This window comes from Stegodyphus dumicola, chromosome X1, assembly GCF_044657685.1.
Source record: "Stegodyphus dumicola isolate Sdum_Otavi_A_Nest chromosome X1, ASM4465768v1".
In the NCBI taxonomy this organism is placed as follows: domain Eukaryota; kingdom Metazoa; phylum Arthropoda; class Arachnida; order Araneae; family Eresidae; genus Stegodyphus; species Stegodyphus dumicola.
The window spans coordinates 166,617,254-166,642,958 of record NC_140780.1 but is presented as its reverse complement, the minus strand read 5'-3'; positions in this window follow the sequence as shown (position 1 = coordinate 166,642,958).

Below are 25,705 nucleotides of genomic sequence, written 5' to 3'. Positions count from 1 at the left end.
TTTAAATCAGTCTGTGCTGTGCACTGGAGCTGAATACACGCTTCTTCCTCCTGAAAAGAGGTTTTGTGAAGGTGTGTGGAGATATTGTTTTCAGCTGTCAGACATTTTTTTCCAACAGCCGACTCGATGGTTCAAATGACACCGTGGAAGTTGGAGAGAGGTCAAGTCGATTTGGAGGACGGTAAAGCATTTGAGGGTTATTTGCCTTAAGAAATGCCTTCGTGGAGGACTTTGGAAGGGAAACTGGCTCGTATTCACGTTACACATGGGGAAAAACCACCAAAAAAAAACACCCATGCAGCCAGCTTGAAAGTCAGTCGTTCACGTTTTACAAAATATGAAATGGATTTTATAAAAACATATTGGGATCGTATTCAAAACTGGATCATTCTGTTGTTTTATCAGAATATGCCAGTATACGATTGAACAATTCTATTGAATCACATGATTTTGCCTTCTTGAAAGTCATTTGTTAACGTTTCACAAAATATATATCAGTATAAGATGGAACCATCGTGATCCGTTATCCTGACTGATGGAGTCAGCTGTGGATCACAAGACCTTGCCTTTTTTGAAAAGGATTTGTTAAAGTTTCACAAAATATGCAAAATATATATCAGTATACGATTGAAAAAAATCATGATCCATTATCCTGACTGATGGAGTCAGCTGTGGATCACAGGATTTTGCCTTGTTGAAAACAATTTATTAAAGTTCCACAAAATATATCAGTATACAATGGAACTATCGTGATCCGTTAATTCTGACAAGTCTAGTCAGCTGTGGATCACGAAATCTTGCCTTCTTGAAAGTCATTTGTTAAAGAAGTTTCACAAAATATATCAGTATACAATGGAACAATCGTGATCCGTTAATCCTGACTGATTGAGTCAGCTCTGGATCACGAGATCTTGCCTTCTTGAAAGTCATTTGTTAAAAATTTCACAAAATATATCAGTATACGAGGGAACAGTCGTGATCCGTTAATTCTGACGGGTCTAGTCAGCTGTAGATCACGAGATCTTGCCTTCTTGAAAGTCATTTGTTAAAGAAGTTTCACAAAATATATCAGTATACAATGGAACAATCGTGATCCGTTAATCCTGACTGATTGAGTCAGTTCTGGATCACGAGATCTTGCCTTCTTGAAAGTCATTTGTTAAAAATTTCACAAAATATATCAGTATACGAGGGAACAGTCGTGATCCGATTATACTGACTGCTCTAGCCAGCTGTGGATCACGAGATCTTGGCTTCTTGAAAGAAATTTGTTAAAATTTCACAAAATATATCAGTATATGATGTAACAGTCGTGATCCGATTACACTGACGGGTCTAGCCAGCTGTGGATCACGAGATCTTGGCTTCTTGAAAGGAATTTGTTCAAGTTTCACAAAATATATCAGTATAGGATGGAACAATCGTGATCCGATTACACTGACGTATCTAGCCAGCTGTGGATCACGAGATCTTGGCTTCTTGAAAGGAATTTGATAAAGTTTCACAAAATATATCAGTATATGATGGAACAATCGTGATCCGATTACACTGACGTATCTAGCCAGCTGTGGATCACGAGATCTTGGCTTCTTGAAAGGAATTTGTTAAAGTTTCACAAAATATATCAGTATATGATGGAACAATCGTGATCCGATTAGACTGACGTATCTAGCCAGCTGTGGATCACGAGATCTTGGCTTCTTGAAAGGAATTTGTTAAAGTTTCACAAAATATATCAGTATAGGATGGAACAATCGTGATCCGATTACACTGACGTATCTAGCCAGCTGTGGATCACGAGATCTTGGCTTCTTGAAAGGAATTTGTTAAAGTTTCACAAAATATATAAGTATATGAAATAATAGCATGTTTTCTATAAAAACAGCTATTGAGTAAAACATTTCTAGCCTTGAAAAACAAAAACAGTAGCAGGGGGAAAAATAATACCCTACCTCAGAGTATTGAAAGGAAATAAGAATACATTTCAATAAAATGGGTGACTCAATAAATATTTGTAGTCTATGAAATACAAAAGAGTAAGAAAAAAATGTTCACATACCTTCACAGAAGCTCTTCCCAGGAGAGTGAGAAGCGTGTATCCACGTTGAGTGCACAGCACAGACTGATCTGAAACTGAAACGCGAGTGGTTTAAATACATTAACGAGTTGCTTCTAGAAACCGACTGGGAAAAATTCTCAGAGCTCTGGAAAAATTTTAACACATTAAAAAAAAAAAAAAAAAAAAAAAAAAAAAACTTCCTTTTTTCTTTCTTAATTTGATGTCTTCACTTTTTTTATTTCTACAAGGTGAAAAGAATGAAGACATCAAATTAAGAAAGAAAAAGGAAGTTTTTTTTTTTTTTTAAATCTTTTTTCAGCTTTGAAAATTTTCTTCCCAGTCGTTAACATTTCGTTTTTGGACTTTTACTTTCAATTCTTGGACCCATGATGTTCTTTTGCTGATGTTCTTGTAGTATATTTCTATACAAATTCACTCCTTTTCCCCAAAAAAGATATCTTTTTTTTATTTTTTTTTACCTTCCAATTTGTATAGCTATATACTGAAAACAGGCATTAAAGTCAGTTTGTAGTATATTCCTATACAAATTCACTTAATTTCCCGAAAAAAAAAGATGTCTTTTTTTTTATTTTATTTTTTTTACCTTCCAATTTGTATAGCTATATGCTGAAAACAGGCTTTAAAGTCCGTTTGTAGTATATTCCTATACAAATTCACTGCCTTCCCCCCCCCAAAAAAAAGATGTCTTTTTTTTTATTTTTTTTTACCTTCCAATTTGTATAGCTATATGCTGAAAACAGGCTTTAAAGTCCGTTTGTAGTATATTCCTATACAAATTCACTGCCTTCCCCCCCGAAAAAAAAAAGATGTCTTTTTTTTTATTTTTTTTTACCTTCCAATTTGTATAGCTATATGCTGAAAACAGGCTTTAAAGTCCGTTTGTAGTATATTCCTATACAAATTCGCTGCCTCCCCCCCCGAAAAAAAAAGATGTCTTTTTTTTTATTTTTTTTTACCTTCCAATTTGTATAGCTGTATGCCGAAAACAGGCTTTAAAGTCCGTTTGTAGTATATTCCTATACAAATTCACTGCCTTCCCCCCGAAAAAAAAAGATGTCTTTTTTTTTATTTTTTTTTACCTTCCAATTTGTATAGCTATATACTGAAAACAGGCCTTAAATTCCGTTTGTAGTATATTCCTATACAAATTTACTCCCTTTTCCCCAAAAAGATGTCTTTTTTTTAATTTTACCTTCAAATTTGTATAGCTACATACTGAGAACAGGCGTTCAAGTCCGTTTGTAGCATATTGGTATACATGGTCTATTTTTAGAAACAGTGAGACAACATTCCCACGCAAAAGGGGGGTAGGGTTAATTTTTATCATGTCTAGAAGACATGATAAAAATTAACAAAACTCAAATTTTTTTTTTCTGAGCTTTGAAAAATTTTTCCCAGTCGGCAACCAAGTGAAAATTCTACAGCCCAGACGATTGGCCTTTTACTTTCACTTTCAACACTTTTCTATAAAAGAATTCTACGTTTTCTGTTCAGAACTGTGCGGGCTGTCCAAGGTGCAGCATGCTTTTTCTCTCTCTACCTCATCTGGACCCAGGACCACTCGTCTAGAAAGAGCTTCTGTGAACACAAGCTTTTTTCCAATTTTTGACTTCTCACAGAATAGAAATCATTCCTCCTTTTAGGGGAAAATGTTTCCCATTTGAAAAGCTAGGACCCCTCGTTTGGATTTCATCAGCAACCGTTTATCAGGGTCTAGCGAAATTGGATGATCCATCCATGGATCATCCAATTTCCCATCCGTGGTTTTTATGCATCAAGATTTCAACATAGTTTAAGAAAAATCCTTCAATCCTATTTGAAAGGAGATGACATTTTCCCATGACGGACATTGAAAGACATTTTCCCATGACGAAATCTCTCTATCCCACACCTTCTTCTAAAGTGAAGTTAAAGAGATTTTTCATACCGGGTTTTCAATTTTCACCTCAAATCATACCGTTGATGACGTGTGACACACAAACCGTGACATAAATTTCAGTTTTCATGACAGCTAACAGTCTTGAGGTTTAAACAAATGTATGAAAGAATTTATTTTTGATCCGTTTCAGCGATTGAGTGGGCTGGGAAAAAAAGGCTCTTTCCATGACAGCTAACACGCTTGAGCTTTAAACATGTATGAAACAATTTATTTTTAATCCATTTCAGCGATTGAGTGGGCTGGGGAAAAAAAGGTTCTTTCCATGACAGCTAACACGCTTGAGCTGGAAAAATGTATGAAACAATTTATTTTAAATCCATTTCATCCATGACAGCTAACACGCTTGAGCTTTAAAAATGTATGAAACAATTTATTTTAAAACCATTTCAGCCATTGAGTGGGCTGGGGAAAAAAATGTTCTTTCCATGACAGCTAACACGCTTGAGCTTTAAAAATGTATGAAACAATTTATTTTAAATCCATTTCAGCGATTGAGTGGGCCGGGGAAGAAAGGTTCTTTCCATGACAGCTAACACGCTTGAGCTTTAAACATGTATGAAAGAATTTATTTTTAATCCATTTCAGCGATTGAGTGGGCTGGGAAAAAAAAGGCCCTTTCCATGACAGCTAACACGCTTGAGCTTTAAAAATGTATGAAACAATTTATTTTAAATCCATTTCATCCATGACAGCTAACACGCTTGAGCTTTAAAAATGTATGAAACAATTTATTTTAAATCTATTTCACCGATTGAGTGGGCTGTGGAAAGAAAAAGCTCTTTCCATGATACCTAACACTCTTGAGCTTTAAAAATGTATGAAAGAATTTATTTTTAATCCATTTCAGCGATTGAGGGGGCTAGGAAACATTTTCTTAGAGCTCAGGGAAAAACAAGGCTCTTTCCATGACACCTAACACTCTTGAGCTTTAAAAATGTATGAAACAATTTATTTTAAATCCATTTCAGCGATTGAGTGGGCTCAGAAAATTTTCTTAGAGCTCAGGGAATGTGTGTCCAGGTTGAATGCACAGCACACACGGATGGGTAGTCGAAACTCGAGTAGCTTAAATAAATAAACGAAATTTGGGTCATCGAGTGGACTAGGAAAAATTCTCAGAGCTCTGGAAATAGTTCTGAGTTCAAGCATGGGACATGAGAACAGAAATGTATTACAATCATCATGTCATCATTGTTTTCGAAAGCCAAAAGATTTCCTCATGAAAGAACATCTTTTTTTCCTGGTTGTGGGATGGAGTAGAGTTGCTGCATCTTGAACAACCCACACTGATCTGAACAGAAATATGAAATGTTTTTATAGATATAAGAAATGAACTGAAAGTGAAAGTAAAAATGAAATTGTATTGGCTGGAAATATTTCTTGGCTGTTGAATGGGAAAAATATTTCCAGAGCTAAAAAAAAAAAAAAAACTCTTTCTTTTTTTCTATTAAATTGGTGTCTTCACTTTGTTTACTTTGGAATGGAGAAACCCAAAAACTATGACTCATCCTTTCTAAAACATAAAACATATAATTCGTAGAATGAGTCATGGTCTATTTTTAGAAACAGTCAGACAACATTCCCACACAAAAGGGGGGTAGGGTTAATTTTCATCATGTCTTCTAGACATGATAAAAATTAACAAAAAGTTTTTTTTTTTTTTTTTTTTTTTTTTTACATCTCAGATTTTTTTTTTCTGAGCTCTGAAATTTTTTTCCCAGTCGGCAACCAAGTGAAAATTTTTCAGCGAAGACGATTTGGCTTTTACTTTCACTTTCATCGCTTTTCTATAAAAGTATTCCACGTTTTCTATTCAGAACCGTGCGGGCTATCCAAGGTGCAGCATGCTTTTTCTCTTTCTCTATCTCATCTGGACCTAGGAACATTCTTCTAGAAAGAGCTTCTGTGAACACAAGTTTCTTTCCACTTTTTAATGTCTCACAGAATAGAAATCATTCTTCTGTTTAGGGGAAAATGTTTCCCTTTTGAAAAGCTAGGACCCCTCGTTTGGATTTCATTAGCAACCGTTTATCAGGTTCTAGCGAAATTGGATGATCCATCCATGAATCAGAATTTCCCATCCGTGGTTTGGATGCAACAGATTTTAACATAGTTTAAGAAAAATCCTATTTGAAAGGAGATGTCATGATATTGAAAGACACCTCAAACCATACCGTTGACGACGTGTGAGACACAAACCATGACATAAATTTCAGTTTCTATGACAGCTAACACGCTTGAGCTTTAAAAATGTATGAAAGAAGTTTTTTTTAATCCATTTCAGCGATTGAGTGGGCTGGGGAAAAAAAGGCCCTTTCCTTGACAGCTAACACGCTTGAGCTTTAAAAATATATGAAAGAATTTGTTTTTAATCCATTTCAGCGATTGAGTGGACTGAGAAACATTTTCTTAGAGCTCAGGGGAAAAAAAGGCTCTTTCCATGAGAACTAACACACTTGAGGTTTAAAAATGTATGAAAGAATTTCTTTTTAATTCATTTCAGCTATTGAGTGGGCTGGGGAAAAAAAAGGCCCTTTTCATGAGAGTTAACATGCTTGAGCTTTAAAAATATAGGAACGAATTTATTTTTAATTCATTTCAGCGATTGAGTGGGCTGGGAAACATTTTCTTAGAGCTCAGGGAAAAAAAGGTTCTTTCCATGACAGCTAACACGCTTGAGCTTTAAAAATGTATGAAAGAATTTTTTTTAATCCATTTCAGCGATTGAGTGGGCTGGGAAACATTTTCTTAGAGCTCAGGGAATGTGTGTCTAGGTTGAATGCACAGCACACACGGATGGGAAGTCGAAACTCGAGTGGCTTAAAAAATAAATATACGAAATTTGGTTCATCGAGCTGACTAGGAAAAATTCTCAGAGTTCTGGAAATAATTCTGAGTTCAATCATGGGACATGAGAACAGAAATGTATTACAATCATCATGTCATTGTTTTCGAAAGCCAAAAAAATTCCTCATGAAAGAACATCTTTTTTTCGTGGTTGTGGGATGGAGTAGAGATGTTGCATCTTGAAGAACCCACACTGATCTGAACAGAATTATGAAATGTTTTTATAGATATAAGAAATGAATTGAAAGTGAAAGTAAAAATGAAATTGTATTGGCTGGAAATATTTCTTGGCTGTTGAATGGGAAAAATATTTCCAAAGCTGAAAAAAAAAAAACTCTTCCTTTTTTTCTATTAAATTGATGTCTTCACTTTGTTTACTTTGGAATGGAGAAACCCAAAGACCATGACTCATCCTTTCTTAAACATATAATTCCTAGAATGACTCATGGTCTATTTTTAGAAACTGTGAGACAACATTCCCACACAAAAGGGGGTAGGGTTAATTTTCATCATGTATTCTAGACATGATAAAAATTAACAAAAAGTTTTTTTTTTTTTTTTTTTTTTTTACATCTCAGAATTTTTTTTTCTGAGCTCTGAAAATTTTTTCCCAGTCGGTAACCAATTGAAAAATTTCCAATCGGCTTTTACTTTCACTTTCAACTCTTTTCTATAAAAGCATTCCACGTTTTCTGTTCAGAACCGTGTGGGCTCTCCATGGTGCAACATGCTTTTTCTCTCTCTACCTCATCTGCAGCTCTATGACAGCTAACACGCTTGAGTTTTATAAATGTATGAAAGAAGTTATTTTTAATCCATTTCAGCGATTGAGTGGGCTGGGGAAAAAAAAGGCCCTTTCTATGACAGCTAACAGGCTTGAGCTTTAAAAATATATGAAAGAATTTATTTTTAATCCATTTCAGCGATTGAGTGGACTGGGAAACATTTTCTTAGAGCTCAGGGGAAAAAAAGGCTCTTTCCATGAGAACTAACACGCTTAAGCTTTAAAAATGTATGAAACAATTTATTTTTAATCCATTTCAGCGATTGAGTCTGCTTGGGAAACATTTTCTCAGAGCTCAGGGGAAAAAAAGGCTCTTTCCATGACAGCTAACACGCTTAAGCTTTAAAAATGTATGAAAGAATTTATTTTTAATCCATTTCAGCGATTGAGTCTGCTGGGAAACATTTTCTCAGAGCTCAGGGGAAAAAAAGGCTCTTTCCATGACAGCTAACACGCTTAAGCTTTAAAAATATATGAAAGAATTTATTTTTAATCCATTTCAGCGATTGAGTCTGCTGGGAAACATTTTCTTAGAGCTCAGGGGAAAAAAAGGCTCTTTCCATGACAGCTAACACTCTTGATGTTTAAAAATGTATGAAAGAATTTATTTTTAATCCATTTTAGCGATTGAGTCTGCTGGGAAACATTTGCTTAGAGCTCAGGGAAAAAAAAGGCTCTTTCCATGACAGCTAACACTCTTGAGGTTTAAAAATGTATGAAAGAATTTATTTTTAATCCATTTCAGCGATTGAATCTGCTGGGAAACATTTTCTTAGAGCTCAGGGAAAAAAAGGTTCTTTCCATGACAGTTAACACTCTTGAGGTTTAAAAATGTATGAAAGAATTTATTTTTAATCCATTTCAGCGATTGAGTCTGCTGGGAAACATTTTCTTAAAGCTCAGGGAAAAAAAAGGTTCTTTCCATGACACCTAACACTCTTGAGCTTTAAAAATGTACGAAAGAATTTTTTTTAATCCATTTCAGGGATTGAGTGGGCTGGGAAACATTTTGTTAGAGCTCAGGGAATGTGTCTCCAGGTTGAATGCACAGCACACACGGATGGGAAGTCGAAACTCGAGTGGCTTAAAAAATAAATATACGAAAGCTGGGTTATCGAGCTGACTAGGAAAAATTTTCAGAGTTCTGGAAATAATTCTGAGTTCAAGCATGGGACATGAGAACCGAAATGTATTACAATCATCATGTCATCATTGTTTTCGAAAGCCAAAAGAACATCTCATGAAAGAACATCTTTTTTTCCTGGTTGTGGCATGGAGTAGAGTTGCTGCATCTTGAACAACCCACACTGATCTGAACAGAAAAATGAAATGTTCTTATAGATATAAGAAATGAATTGAAAGTGAAAGTAAAAATGAAATTGTATTGGCTGGAAATATTCCTTGCCTGTTGAATTGGAAAAATATTTCCAGAGCTATATATAAAAATAAAAATAAAAAAAAACTCTTCCTTTTTTTCTATTAATTTGATGTCTTCACTTTGTTTACTTTGGAATTGAGAAACTCAAAGACTTTTTAAAACATATACTTTTTAAAAACTTATCTTATCTTATAAACTTTAAACTCATCCTTTTTAAGACATATAATTCCTAGAATGAGTCATGGTCTATTTTTAGAAACAGTGAGACAATATTCCCACACAAAAGGGGGGTAGGGTTTATTTTTATCATGTCTAGAAGACATGATAAAAATTAACAAAAAGTGTTTTTTTTTTTTTTTTTTTTTAACATCTCAGAATTTTTTTTTCTGAGCTCTGAAAATTTTTTCCCAGTCGGTAACCAATTGAAAAATTTCCAATCGGCTTTTACTTTCACTTTCAACTCTTTTCTATAAAAGCATTCCACGTTTTCTGTTCAGAACCGTGCGGGCTCTCCATAGTGCAACATGCTTTTTCTCTCGCTCTACCTCATCTGCATCTAGGATGTTTTTCCTTCTTCAAGAAGTGGAATTTTTTGGGAATACCTTACAATTTCACGAGCTAGCTGTTTCTTATATTTCGAGGAGATTTCAATGAAATTGTTTATAGATGTCACCTATTGCAGATGGGGAAAAAGTCTATACTGGATCGCTGGAGACATCTCACCCAGATAGGTCACGTTATATTTTTTCCCACACCTAAATAAATTGGACATGAGCCATCCTTTTGTTTTCTCATCCAACAAAGATAGGCACTGCAGACCGTTTTGGGTTTTCACTCTTTGCGAACTGAGACGAGCCGCAGCCACACTTTGCGTTTTCTCTGAGCGCAATAATGGATCACGTGAGCAGCGATTTTGTTTCCCATCTCACCCAGATAGGTCATGTTGTATTTTGTTTCATGCACCTAGCCAATTTTGGACATGAGCCATCCTTTTGTTTTTTTTTGTCTATCGAACCAAGATGGACTCTGGAGACAATTTTGTTTCTCAACGGAAAAGTAAATTTTCTGAATGGGTACCGGTGTTCGAATACTTTTGTGGCCGACTGTCTGATTATACTATTACAACCACGAAATCTCGAAATGGATGGGTTTTACAGTTGACTACGGTAAGACGCAGGGAGACCTGTCATCCCTAGCTCCTCCTAGGAATTCTGAAGATACTATTACAACCCCAAAATCTCAAAAATGATAGGATTTACAATTGACATCGAGTCCCGAAACCAATCGAGCTGACCCTAGAGAGATTGGAAAGGAAGATGGATTCAGTGGAAGGGAGATTATTCTTCTTTCGGGATGGAAACAATATTCGTACTACTTTTCTTTCAAGAGAGAAAGGGGCATCCAATCCCACAACCTGTTGAGTGGACCCTAGAGAGGTTGAAAAGGCAGACAGATTCGACTGGGGTCGGTTTCGGATTAAAAAGAAGAGCCGTTCCGCTTTTCTTCTAACATGGAAAAGTGTATCTAGTCTCACAACTTACAAACGCATCTTCTTTCAAAAAGTTAGAAAGGATTTTAAAATAGGTTGGAAACTATTTTCTTCTTCAAAATTCGGAAAAAACAACAACATACGCTTGGGTTCCAAAAAACAGTTAAAGAAGGCTAAATGAACAGCCCGTCTAAAGTGAAATTCCGAAGAGAATAAATGGGTAAGGACTCATCCATCGAGTCGGCTGGGCAATGGGTTTCTTAGAAATTGAAACGGTCCACAAATAAACAACGTGGTAAACAATATCAACAAAATGGTAAAGCAAATCTATTGAGCTGGTCTCTCAAATCTCACCCCGCAAAATATTTTAAACGTAAACAAGTCAAAAACATAGTAAATACCATCAATAGAATAGGATAATAACATCGGCTAGAAGGGGAAAAACCTGTCAGAGAAGCAAAAACACAAAAGAGTGGAAGAAAAAATGTTAACATACCTTCACAGAAGCTTTTTCCAGGAGAGATAGAAGCGTGTATTCACGTTGAGTGCCCCGCACAGACTGATTGGAAGCTGAAACACGAGTGGTTTAAATAGCTAAGTGAGAATTCTATCTAGAAACAATTTGGAAGTCTTATTTTGATCATCGAGTCGACTGGGAAAAAATTCTCACAGCTTAAAAAAAATTCTGAGATGAAAAAAAAAAAAAAAAAAACACTTTTTGTTAATTTTTATCATGTCTTTTAGACATGATAAAAATTAACTCCCTTCTCTTTTTGTCTGGGAATGTTGTCTCCCACTTTCTAAAAATAGACAATGACTCATTCTTTCTAAAGAATAGAATTCCAAGAAAAGATTGGATGAGTCATGGTCTTTTTTTTTTTTTTTTTTTTTTTACATCTCAGAATTTTTTTTCTCAGCTCTGAGAATTTTTTCCCAGTCCACTCGATGATCAAAACAAGACTTCCCAATTGTTTCTAGAAAGAACTCTCACTTAGCTATTTAAACCACTCCAGTTTCAGCTTCAGATCAGTCTGCGCTGGGCAGTTCACCTGGATATAGGCTTTTGGATTACAAGAATGGTTTTTCTCAACTCGCAGAAATTTGTTTCCAGCCGACTCGTTTTCACTTTCCCATTCAACTCGTCTCTGATCTATAAAAACATTCTGAGTTTCAGTTGGCTGTTGGACACGCAATACAACAAGATGCTTCTCCTCCAGACCTGGAAAATACTTCCCTATTAGGAAGATAGAGATACGTAAAAGAATAAGCTGTTACATTATTATTGATTCCATCTCCTTTTTAGCTTCTTGTCGTATGTGTTTACGATACTTTGTAATTTTCATAGAACGTTTAATGATGGTATAGGAAGGATTAAAAGATCGATACGGGAAATACTTTCGAAAGAATCGTTTTAACCTTCTCGAGCAACTATCTAATCTTCGAGGGAAAAGGGGGCCGGCAATAACCCAAGCAAGAAATTCATACAAAAATCGATTACGTTGATCCCATATATTGGACGAAGCCAATTTCTTTTCTGCATAATGTCGTCGAAGATCTATTTCGTTCAGAAGTTTTAAAATTTCAGTTGCTTTTAAGTCAGTTTCAAGAATGACAAGAATAAATAAAGCCATCTCTTCATATTCATAGCGATCTATAACTATTTTTCTAAGTTTTTTGAGGTCATCTAATGTAAGCAGAGGACCTTGACATCTTTTAATATTGGTTTGTTTTGGATGTTCCCATTTCTCACTTAACAAGCGATACAAAAACCAGAGTTTATTCTTCACTTGATTGCGCGATTTCTTCTTTACTTCAGTTAGATACTTTTCATATTCCTCTAATGCTCTCTTATAATGATATTTAATGCCATCACCATGTTTTCGATACCAGTCATAGAATTCATTAAAATAAAATTCATAGTTAGTTCTTGTTGCTTCCGAAATATTCATACGTTTAATAATAATTTGACATTCCTCCATTGTCGGATTTGGTATGAATACTGTACTGTCATGCTTGTGTCTATGTTTAGGAAGAGAGTTTTCCAAACATTTCCACCGTCTCATTCGTTGGTATTCCCTCTCTTTGAATCGAACATTTGGATCTCTTCTCCTTTCTCGTTATCTCCATCGATTTGCTTCTTTTACTCTTTCCAATGACCAATAATGTTTCATGTAGGCCTTCGTTTTCCTTTTCCTTTCAGATAAAATTGTGGATTCCTCATTATTCATCTTGATTCGAACCCTTCATTATTCATTATTATCTATGTTATTTTTGATTCCGTCTTATATTTTTTTTTAATCTAGTCCTTTTTTGGTACCTAAAAATTAAATTGATTAAAAAAATATAGGGTTTCTATAAACCTTTTGAATATCCTTTAACCGTAAAATAGAAAAGAGAATAAAAACCTAACCCCTTTCATATTACCCCATTTCTCGCTCAAGTAATGGGATAATGATAGAAGGGTTAGGACTTTAGGATTCTTTTTATTTCACTATAAATTGATAAAAAAGATTTATACTAAAGGATTTCAAAATTTTATTAATGATATTAAATTATTATTAATGATTTTTTGAATGGGTGCCAGGATCTGACAATATTGAAAAAGAAATAACTTTATCAATAATATATATGTTTGAAAAATGAATATCATGAAGGGAGGAAAAAAACATAATTTTTCCTAATATCTAGCTTGTTGTGTTTGATAAATCATGTAAATGGTCAAACAAATCACTAATGTAATGACAAATAAACAGTAAAGCTGGACAGTATGAATGAAAGACATAAACTTACCCCTTTTCAATTTGAAGATTTGAAAAGGATAGAATATGTTATCTTCTTTAAGTGGAAGAGATTCCGGCTATTATATTTCACCTTGAACTGTAGATTGGAAATCTAAATACTTCTATCGATAACAATGAATCCATTGTTTTTTTTCTGAAAAAAAAACTAGTAGTGACACACGTCGGCTGGAAACATTTAGCCTTCTCCATATAAACTCCTTGCATGTTTAGAAGTGATTTTTCTTTCTCCCATTTCAATAGCAAAACAAAATTGTTGATGATAACGTTCTCCTTTTTCCAATATCACTTTAAAGAATATCTTTTGAGATCTTTTACGTATCTCTATCTTCCTAATAGGGAAGTATTTTCCAGGTCTGGAGGAGAAGCATCTTGTTGTATTGCGTGTCCAACAGCCCGTTCCGAACTGAACTGAAACTCGGAATGTTTTTATACATCAGAGACGAGTTGAATGGGAAAGTGAAAACGAGTCGGCTGGAAACAAATTTCTGCGAGTTGAGAAAAACCATTCTTGTAATCCAAAAGCCTATATCCAGGTGAACTGCCCAGCACAGACTGATCTGAAGCTGAAACTGGAGTGGTTTAAATAGCTAAGTGAGAGTTCTTTCTAGAAACAATTTGGAAGTCTTGTTTTGATCATCGAGTGGACTGGGAAAAAATTCTCAGAGCTGAGAAAAAAAAATTCTGAGATGTAAAAAAAAAAAAAAAAATATTTTTGTTAATTTTTATCATGTCTTCTAGACATGATAAAAATTAACTCCCTTCTCTTTTTGTCTGGGAATGTTGTCTCCCACTTTCTAAAAATAGACCATGACTCATCCAATCTTTTCTTGGAATTCTATTCTTTAGAAAGAATGAGTCATTGTCTATTTTTAGAAAGTGGGAGACAACATTCCCAGACAAAAAGAGAAGGGAGTTAATTTTTATCATGTCTAGAAGACATGATAAAAATTAACAAAAAGTTTTTTTTTTTTTTTTTTTTTTTTTTTTTTTTACATCTCAGAATTTTTTTTAAGCTCTGAGAATTTTTTCCCAGTCGACTCGATGATCAAAATAAGACTTCCAAATTGTTTCTAGAAAGAATTCTCACTTAGCTATTTAAACCACTCGTGTTTCAGCTTCCAATCAGTCTGTGCGGGGCACTCAACGTGGATACACGCTTCTATCTCTCCTGGAAAAAGCTTCTGTGAAGGTATGTTAACATTTTTTCTTCCACTCTTTTGTGTTTTTGCTTCTCTGACAGGTTTTTCCCCTTCTAGCCGATGTTATTATCCTATTCTATTCATGGTATTTACTATGTTGTTGACTTGTTTACGTTTAAAATATTTTGCGGGGTGAGATTTGAGAGACCAGCTCAATAGATTTGCTTTACCATTTTGTTGATATTGTTTACCACGTTGTTTATTTGTGGACCGTTTCAATTTCTAAGAAACCCATTGCCCAGCCGACTCGATGGATGAGTCCTTACCCATTTATTCTCTTCGGAATTTCACTTTAGACGGGCTGTTCATTTAGCCTTCTTTAACTGTTTTTGGAACCCAAGCGTATGTTGTTGTTTTTTCCGAATTTTGAAGAAGAAAATAGTTTCCAACCTATTTTAAAATCCTTTCTAACTTTTTGAAAGAAGATGCGTTTGTAAGTTGTGAGACTAGATACCCTTTTCCATGTTGGAAGAAAAGCGGAACGGCTCTTCTTTTTAATCCGAAACCGACCCCAGTCGAATCTGTCTGCCTTTTCAACCTCTCTAGGGTCCACTCAACAGGTTGTGGGATTGGATGCCCCTTTCCCTCTTGAAAGAAAAGTAGTACGAATATTGTTTCCATCCCGAAAGAAGAATAATCTCCCTCCCATTGAATCCATCTTCCTTTCCAATCTATCTAGGGTCAGCTCGATTGGTTTCGGGACTCGATGTCAATTGTAAATCCTATCATTTTTGAGATTTTGGGGTTGTAATAGTATCTTCAGAATTCCTAGGAGGAGCTAGGGATGACAGGTCTCCCTGCGTCTTACCGTAGTCAACTGTAAAACCCATCCATTTCGAGATTTCGTGGTTGTAATAGTATAATCAGACAGTCGGCCACAAAAGTATTCGAACACCGGTACCCATTCAGAAAATTTACTTTTCCGTTGAGAAACAAAATTGTCTCCAGAGTCCATCTTGGTTCGATAGACAAAAAAAAAAACAAAAGGATGGCTCATGTCCAAAATTGGCTAGGTGCATGAAACAAAATACAACATGACCTATCTGGGTGAGATGGGAAACAAAATGGCTGCTCACGTGATCCATTATTGCGCTCAGAGAAAACGCAAAGTGTGGCTGCGGCTCGTCTCAGTTCGCGAAGAGTGAAAACCCAAAACGGTCTGCAGTGTCTATCTTTGTTGGATGAGAAAACAAAAGGATGGCTCATGTCCAATTTATTTAGGTGTGGGAAAAAATATAACGTGACCTATCTGGGTAAGATGTCTCCAGCGATCCAGTATAGACTTTTTCCCCATCTGCAATAGGTGACATCTATAAACAATTTCATTGAAATCTCCTCGAAATATAAGAAACAGCTAGCTCGTGAAATTGTAAGGTATTCCCAAAAAATTCCACTTCTTGAAGAAGGAAAAACATCCTAGATGCAGATGAGGTAGAGAGAGACAAAAAGCATGTTGCACTATGGAGAGCCCGCACGGTTCTGAACAGAAAACGTGGAATGCTCTTATAGAAAAGAGTTGAAAGTGAAAGTAAAAGCCGATTGGAAATTTTTCAATTGGTTACCGACTGGGAAAAAATTTTCAGAGCTCAGAAAAAAAAATTCTAAGATGTTAAAAAAAAAAAAAAAACTTTTTGTTAATTTTTATCAGACATGATAAAAATTAACCCTACCCCCCTTTTGTGTGGGAATATTGTCTCACTGTTTCTAAAAATAGACCACGACTCATTCTAGGAATTATATGTTTTAAAAAGGATGAGTTTAAAGTTCATAAGATAAGATAAGTTTTTAAAAAGGATATGTTTTAAAAAGTCTTTGGGTTTCTCCATTCCAAAGTAAACAAAGTGAAGACATCAAATTAATAGAAAAAAAAGGAAGAGTTTTTTTTTTTTTTTTTTTTTTTTATATATATATATATATATATATATAGCTCTGGAAATATTTTTCCAATTCAACAGCCAAGAAATATTTCCAGCCAATACAATTTCATTTTTACTTTCAATTTCAATTCATTTCTTATATCTATAAGAACATTTCATTTTTCTGTTCAGATCAGTGTGGGTTCTTCAAGATGCAACATCTCTACTCCATCCCACAACCACGAAAAAAAGATGTTCTTTCATGAGGAATTTTTTTGGCTTTCGAAAACAATGACATGATGATTGTAATACATTTCTGTTCTCATGTCCCATGATTGAACTCAGAATTATTTCCAGAACTCTGAGAATTTTTCCTAGTCAGCTCGATAACCCAGCTTTCGTATATTTATTTTTTAAGTCACTCGAGTTTCGACTTCCCATCCGTGTGTGCTGTGCATTCAACCTGGAGACACATTCCCTGAGCTCTAAGAAAATGTTTCCCAGCCCACTCAATCCCTGAAATGGATTAAAAAAACTTCTTTCATACATTTTTAAAGCTCAAGAGTGTTAGGTGTCATGGAAAGAACCTTTTTTTCCCTGAGCTTTAAGAAAATGTTTCCCAGCAGACTCAATCGCTGAAATGGATTAAAAATAAATTCTTTCATACATTTTTAAACCTCAAGAGTGTTAGCTGTCATGGAAAGAGCCTTTTTTTTCCCTGAGCTCTAAGAAAATGTTTCCCAGCAGACTCAATCGCTGAAATGGATTCAAAATAAATTCTTTCATACATTTTTAAACCTCAAGATTGTTAGCTGTCATGGAAAGAGCCTTTTTTTTCCCTGAGCTCTAAGAAAATGTTTCCCAGCAGACTCAATCGCTGAGATGGATTAAAAATAAATTCTTTCATACATTTTTAAAGCTTAAGTGTGTTAGCTGTCATGGAAAGAGCCTTTTTTTCCCCTGAGCTCTAAGAAAATGTTTCCCAGCAGACTCAATCGCTGAAATGGATTAAAAATAAATTCTTTCATAAATTTTTAAAGCTTAAGCGTTTTAGTTCTCATGGAAAGAGCCTTTTTTTCCCCTGAGCTCTAAGAAAATGTTTCCCAGTCCACTCAATCGCTGAAATGGATTAAAAATAAATTCTTTCATATATTTTTAAAGCTCAAGCGTGTTAGCTGTCATAGAAAGGGCCATTTTTTTCCCAGCCCACTCAATCGCTGAAATGGATTAAAAATAACTTCTTTCATACATTTTTAAAACTCAAGCGTGTTAGCTGTCATAGAGCTGCAGATGAGGTAGAGAGAGAAAAAGCATGTTGCACCATGGAGAGCCCACACGGTTCTGAACAGAAAACGTGGAATACTTTTATATAAAAGAGTTGAAAGTGAAAGTAAAAGCCGATTGGAAAGTTTTCACTTGGTTGCCGACTGGGAAAAAATTTTCAGAGCTCAGAAAAAATTATGAGATGTAAAAAAAAAAAAAAAAAACTTTTTGTTAATTTTATCATGTCTTCTAGACATGATAAAAATTAACCCTACCCCCTTTTGTGTAGGAATGTTGTCTCACTGTTTCTAAAAATAGACCATGACTCATTCTAGGAATTATATGTTTAAGAAAGGATGAGTCATGGTCTTTGGGTTTCTCCATTCCAAAGTAAACAAAGTGAAGACATCAATTTAATAGAAAAAAAAAGAAGAGTTTTTTTTTTTTCCAGCTTTGGAAATATTTTTCCCATTCAACAGCCAAGAAATATTTCCAGCCAATACAATTTCATTTTTACTTTCACTTTCAATTCATTTCTTATATCTATAAAAACATTTCATGTTTCTGTTCAGATCAGTGTGGGTTGTTCAAGATGCAACATCTCTAGTCCATCCCACAACCACGAAAAAAAATTGTTCTTTCATGAGGAATTTTTTTGGCTTTCGAAAACAATGATGACATGATGATTGTAATACATTTCTGTTCTCATGTCCCATGATTGAACTCAGAATTATTTCCAGAACTCTGAGAATTTTTCCTAGTCAGCTCGATGAACCGAATTTCGTATATTTATTTTTTAAGCCACTCGAGTTTCGACTTCCCATCCGTGTGTGCTGTGCATTCAACCTAGACACACATTCCCTGAGCTCTAAGAAAATGTTTCCCAGCCCACTCAATCGCTCAAATGGATTAAAAAAAATTCTTTCATACATTTTTAAAGCTCAAGCGTGTTAGCTGTCATGGAAAGAACCTTTTTTTCCCTGAGCTCTAAGAAAATGTTTCCCAGCCCACTCTATCGCTGAAATGAATTAAAAATAAATTCGTTCCTATATTTTTAAAGCTCAAGCATGTTAGCTCTCATGAAAAGGGCCTTTTTTTTTCCCCAGCCCACTCAATAGCTGAAATGAATTAAAAAGAAATTCTTTCATACATTTTTAAACCTCAAGAGTGTTAGTTCTCATGGAAAGAGCCTTTTTTTCCCCTGAGCTCTAAGAAAATGTTTCTCAGTCCACTCAATCGCTGAAATGGATTAAAAACAAATTCTTTCATATATTTTTAAAGCTCAAGCGTGTTAGCTGTCAAGGAAAGGGCCTTTTTTTCCCCAGCCCACTCAATCGCTGAAATGGATTAAAAATAACTTCTTTCATACATTTTTAAAGCTCAAGCGTGTTAGCTGTCATAGAAATTGAAATTTATGTCATGGTTTGTGTCTCACACGTCGTCAACGGTATGGTTTGAGGTGTCTTTCAATATCATGACATCTCCTTTCAAATAGGATTTTTCTTAAACTATGTTAAAATCTTGTTGCATCCAAACCACGGATGGGAAATTCTGATTCATGGATGGATCATCCAGTTTCGCTAAAACCTGATAAACGGTTGCTGATGAAATCCAAACGAGGGGTCCTAGCTTTTCAAAAGGGAAACATTTTCCCCTAAACAGAACAATGATTTCTATTCTGTGAGACATTAAAAAGTGGAAAGAAACTTGTGTTCACAGAAGCTCTTTCTAGAAGAATGTTCCTAGGTGCAGATGAGATAGAGAAAGAGAAAAAGCATGCTGCACCTTGGATAGCCCGCACGGTTCTGAATAGAAAACGTGGAATACTTTTATAGAAAAGCGATGAAAGTGAAAGTAAAAGCAAATCGTCTTCGCTGAAAAATTTTCACTTGGTTGCCGACTGGGAAAAAAATTTTAGAGCTCAGAAAAAAAAAATCTGAGATGTAAAAAAAAAAAAAAAAAAAAAAAAACTTTTTGTTAATTTTTATCATCTCTTCTAGACATGATAAAAATTAACCCTACCCCCCTTTTGTGTGGGAATGTTGTCTCAATGTTTCTAAAAGTAGACCATGACTCATTCTAGGAATTATATGTTTTATGTTTTAGAAAGGATGAGTCATAGTCTTTGGGTTTCTCCATTCCAAAGTAAACAAAGTGAAGACATTAATTTAATAGAAAAAAAGAAAGTTTTTTTTTTTTTTTTTTTTTTTTTTAGCTCTGGAAATATTTTTCCCATTCAACAGCCAAGAAATATTTCCAGCCAATACAATTTCATTTTTACTTTCACTTTCAGTTCATTTCTTATATCTATAAAAACATTTCATATTTCTGTTCAGATCAGTGTGGGTTGTTCAAGATGCAGCAACTCTACTCCATCCCACAACCAGGAAAAAAAGATGTTCTTTCATGAGGAATTCTTTTGGCTTTCGAAAACAATGATGACATGATGATTGTAATACATTTCTGTTCTCATGTCCCATGCTTGAACTCAGAACTATTTCCAGAGCTCTGAGAATTTTTCCTAGTCCACTCGATGACCCAAATTTCGTATATTTATTTAAGCTACTCGAGTTTCGACTACCCATCCGTGTGTGCTGTGCATTCAACCTGGACACACTTTCCCTGAGCTCTAAGAAAATTTTCCGAGCCCACTCAATCGCTGAAATGGATTTAAAATAAATTGTTTCATACATTTTTAAAGCTCAAGAGTGTTAGGTGTCATGGAAAAAGCCTTGTTTTTCCCTGAGCTCTAAGAAAATCTTTCCTAGCCCCCTCAATCTCTGAAATGGATTAAAAATAAATTCTTTCATACATTTTTAAAGCTCAAGAGTGTTAGGTATCATGGAAAGAGCTTTTTCTTTCCACAGCCCACTCAATCGGTGAAATAGATTTAAAATAAATTGTTTCATACATTTTTAAAGCTCAAGCGTGTTAGCTGTCATGGATGAAATGGATTTAAAATAAATTGTTTCATACATTTTTAAAGCTCAAGCGTGTTAGCTGTCATGGAAAGGGCCTTTTTTTCCCAGCCCACTCAATCGCTGAAATGGATTAAAAATAATTTCTTTCATACATGTTTAAAGCTCAAGAGTGTTAGCTGTCATGGAAAGAACCTTTTTTTCCCCAGCCCACTCAATCGCTGAAATGGATTTAAAATAAATTGTTTCATACATTTTTAAAGCTCAAGCGTGTTAGCTGTCATGGAAAGAACCTTTTTTCCTTAGCCCACTCAATCGCTGAAATGGATTTAAAATAAATTGTTTCATACATTTTTAAAGCTCAAGCGTGTTAGCTGTCGTTGATGAAATGGATTTAAAATAAATTGTTTCATACATTTTTAAAGCTCAAGCGTGTTAGCTGTCATGGAAAGAACCTTTTTTTCCCCAGCCCAATCAATCGCTGAAATGGATTAAAAATAAATTGTTTCATATATGTTTAAAGCTCAAGCGTGTTAGCTGTCATGGATGAAATGGATTTAAAATAAATTGTTTCATACATTTTTAAAGCTCAAGCGTGTTAGCTGTCATGTAAAAAACCTTTTTTTCCCCAGCCCACTCAATCGCTGAAATGGATTAAAAATAAATTCTTTCATACATGTTTAAAGCACAAGCGTGTTAGCTGTCATGGAAAGAGCCTTTTTTTCCCAGCCCACTCAATCGCTGAAACGGATCAAAAATAAATTCTTTCATACATTTGTTTAAGCCTCAAGACTGTTAGCTGTCATGAAAACTGAAATTTATGTCACGGTTTGTGTGTCACACGTCGTCAACGGTATGATTTGAGGTGAAAATTGAAAACCCGGTATAAAAAATCTCTTTAACTTCACTTTAGAAGAAGGTGTGGGATAGAGAGATTTCGTCATGGGAAAATGTCTTTCAATGTCCGTCATGGGAAAATGTCATCTCCTTTCAAATAGGATTGAAAGATTTTTCTTAAACTATGTTGAAATCTTGATGCATAAAAACCACGGATGGGAAATTGGATGATCCATGGATGGATCATTCAATTTCGCTAGACCCTGATAAACGGTTGCTGATGAAATCCAAACGAGGGGTCCTAACTTTTCAAATGGGAAACATTTTCCCCTAAAAGGAGGAATGATTTCTATTCTGTGAGAAGTCAAAAATTGGAAAAAAGTTTGTGTTCACAGAAGCTCTTTCTAGACGAGTGGTCCTGGGTCCAGATGAGGTAGAGAGAGAAAAAGCATGCTGCACCTTGGACAGCCCGCACAGTTCTGAACAGAAAACGTAGAATACTTTTATAGAAAAGTGTTGAAAGTGAAAGTAAAAGGCCAATCGTCTTGGCTGTAGAATTTTCACTTGGTTGCCGACTGGGAAAAATTTTTCAAAGCTCAGAAAAAAAAAATTTGTGATGTAAAAAAAAAAAAAAAAAAAAAAAAAAACCTTTCTCATGTCTTCTAGACATGATAAAAATTAACCCTACCCCCCTTTTGTGTGGGAATGTTGTCTCACTGTTTCTAAAAATAGACCATGTATACCAGCATACTACAAACGGACTTGAACGCCTGTTCTCAGTATGTAGCTATACAAATTTGAAGGTAAAATTAAAAAAAAGACATCTTTTTGGGGAAAAGGGAGTAAATTTGTATAGGAATATACTACAAACGGACTTTAAAGCCTGTTTTCAGCATATAGCTATACAAATTGGAAGGTAAAAAAAAATAAAAAGAAAGACATCTTTTTTTTTCGGGGGGAAGGCAGTGAATTTGTATAGGAATATACTACAAACGGACTTTAAAGCCTGTTTTCAGCATATAGCTATACAAATTGGAAGGTAAAAAAAAATAAAAAAAAAAAAGACATCTTTTTTTTTCGGGAAATTAAGTGAATTTGTATAGGAATATACTACAAACTGACTTTAATGCCTGTTTTCAGTATATAGCTATACAAATTGGAAGGTAAAAAAAAATTAAAAAAAGATATCTTTTTTGGGGAAAAGGAGTGAATTTGTATAGAAATATACTACAAGAACATCAGGAAAAGAACATCATGGGTCCAAGAATTGAAAGTAAAAGTCCAAAAACGAAATGTTAACGACTGGGAAGAAAATTTTCAAAGCTGAAAAAAGATTTAAAAAAAAAAAAAAAAACTTCCTTTTTCTTTCTTAATTTGATGTCTTCATTCTTTTGACCTTGTAGAAATAAAAAAAGTGAAGACATCAAATTAAGAAAGAAAAAAAGGAAGTTTTTTTTTTTTTTTTTTTTTTTTTTTTTAATGTGTTAAAATGTTTCCAGAGCTCTGAGAATTTTTCCCAGTCGGTTTCTAGAAGCAACTCGTTAATGTATTTAAACCACTCGCGTTTCAGTTTCAGATCAGTCTGTGCTGTGCACTCAGCGTGGATACACGCTTCTCACTCTCCTGGGAAGAGCTTCTGTGAAGGTATGTGAACATTTTTTTCTTACTCTTTTGTATTTCAAAGACTACAAATATTTATTGAGTCACCCATTTTATTGAAATGTATTCTTATTTCCTTTCAATACTTTGAGGTAGGGTAATATTTTTCCCCCTGCTACTGTTTTTGTTTTTCAAGGCTAGAAATGTTTTACTCAATAGCTGTTTTTATAGAAAACATGCTATTATTTCATATACTGATATATTTTGTGAAACTTTAACAAATTCCTTTCAAGAAGCCAAGATCTCGTGATCCACAGCTGGCTAGATACGTCAGTGTAATCGGATCACGATTGTTCCATCCTATACTGATATATTTTGTGAAACTTTAACAAATTCCTTTCAAGAAGCCAAGATCTCGTGATCCACAGCTGGCTAGATACGTCAGTGTAATCGGATCACGATTGTTCCATCATATACTGATATATTTTGTGAAACTTTAACAAATTCCTTTCAAGAAGCCAAGATCTCGTGATCCACAGCTGGCTAGATACGTCAGTGCAATCGGATCACGATTGTTCCATCCTATACTGATATATTTTGTGAAACTTTAACAAATTCCTTTCAAGAAGCCAAGATCTCGTGATCCACAGCTGGCTAGACCCGTCAGTGTAATCGGATCACGACTGTTCCATCATATACTGATATATTTTGTGAAACTTTAACAAATTTCTTTCAAGAAGCCAAGATCTCGTGATCCACAGCTGGCTAGAGCAGTCAGTATAATCGGATCACGACTGTTCCCTCGTATACTGATATATTTTGTGAAATTTTTAACAAATGACTTTCAAGAAGGCAAGATCTCGTGATCCAGAACTGACTCAATCAGTCAGGATTAACGGATCACGATTGTTCCATTGTATACTGATATATTTTGTGAAACTTCTTTAACAAATGACTTTCAAGAAGGCAAGATCTCGTGATCCACAGCTGACTAGACCCGTCAGAATTAACGGATCACGATAGTTCCATTGTATACTAATATATTTTGTGGAACTTTAACAAATTGTTTTCAACAAGGCAAGATCTCGTGATCCAGAGCTGACTCAATCAGTCAGGATTAACGGATCACGATTGTTCCATTGTATACTGATATATTTTGTGAAACTTCTTTAACAAATGACTTTCAAGAAGGCAAGATTTCGTGATCCACAGCTGACTAGACTTGTCAGAATTAACGGATCACGATAGTTCCATTGTATACTGATATATTTTGTGGAACTTTAATAAATTGTTTTCAACAAGGCAAGATCCTGTGATCCACAGCTGACTCCATCAGTCAGGATAATGGATCATGATTTTTTTCAATCGTATACTGATATATATTTTGTATATTTTGTGAAACTTTAACAAATCCTTTTCAAAAAAGGCAAGGTCTTGTGATCCACAGCTGACTCCATCAGTCAGGATAACGGATCACGATGGTTCCATCTTATACTGATATATATTTTGTGAAACGTTAACAAATGACTTTCAAGAAGACAAAATCATGTGATTCAATAGAATTGTTCAATCGTATACTGGCATATTCTGATAAAACAACAGAATGATCCAATTTTGAATACGATCCCAATATGTTTTTATAAAATCCATTTCATATTTTGTAAAACGTGAACGACTGACTTTCAAGCTGGCTGCATGGGTGTTTTTTTTCGTGGTTTTTCCCCATGTGTAACGTGAATACGAGCCAGTTTCCCTTCCAAAGTCCTCCACGAAGGCATTTCTTAAGGCAAATAACCCTCAAATGCTTTACCGTCCTCCAAATCGACTTGACCTCTCTCCAACTTCCACGGTGTCATTTGAACCATCGAGTCGGCTGTTGGAAAAAAATGTCTGACAGCTGAAAACAATATCTCCACACACCTTCACAAAACCTCTTTTCAGGAGGAAGAAGCGTGTATTCAGCTCCAGTGCACAGCACAGACTGATTTAAAGCTGAAACGCGACTGGTTTAAATAGATGAGAACCAACCCTCTATAGAAATAATTTGAATATATCTGGTTTTGTGAATCAAGCCGACTGGGAAAAGAAATTCTCAGAGCTCAGAAAAAAATTCTGAGATGTAAAAAAAAAAAAAAAAAAAAAAATTTTTTTTTGTTAATTTTTATCATGTCTTCTAGACATGATAAAATTAACTCCCTTCTCTTTTTGTCCGGGAATGTTGTCTCACTCTTTCTAAAAATAGACAATGACTCATTCTTTCTAAAGAATAGAATTCCAAGAAAAGATTGGATGAGTCATGGTCTATTTTTAGAAAGTGGGAGACAACATTCCCATACAAAAGGAGGGGTGAGTTAATTTTTATCATGTCTAGAAGACATGATAAAAATTAACAAAAAGATAGTTTTTTTTTTTTTTTTTTTTTTTTTTTACATCTCAGAATTTTTTTCTGAGCTCTGAAAATATTTTCCCAGCCGATCTCATTTCGTTTTTCGACTTTCACTTTCAAATCTTCTCTTTTCTATAAAAGTATTTCGAGTTTCTGTTCAAAACACTGTGGGCTGTTGAAAAGGTAACACATCTCCCTCTCTACATTAATGGGGAATCCAAGATGTTCTAAAGAAGAATTCTTTGAGAATCTCTTAACCTTTCTGAACTTTAGAAGAGCTAGCTGGATATTTCTTCATTTCATTTTCAAGTATGGGTTCAAAGGATTCT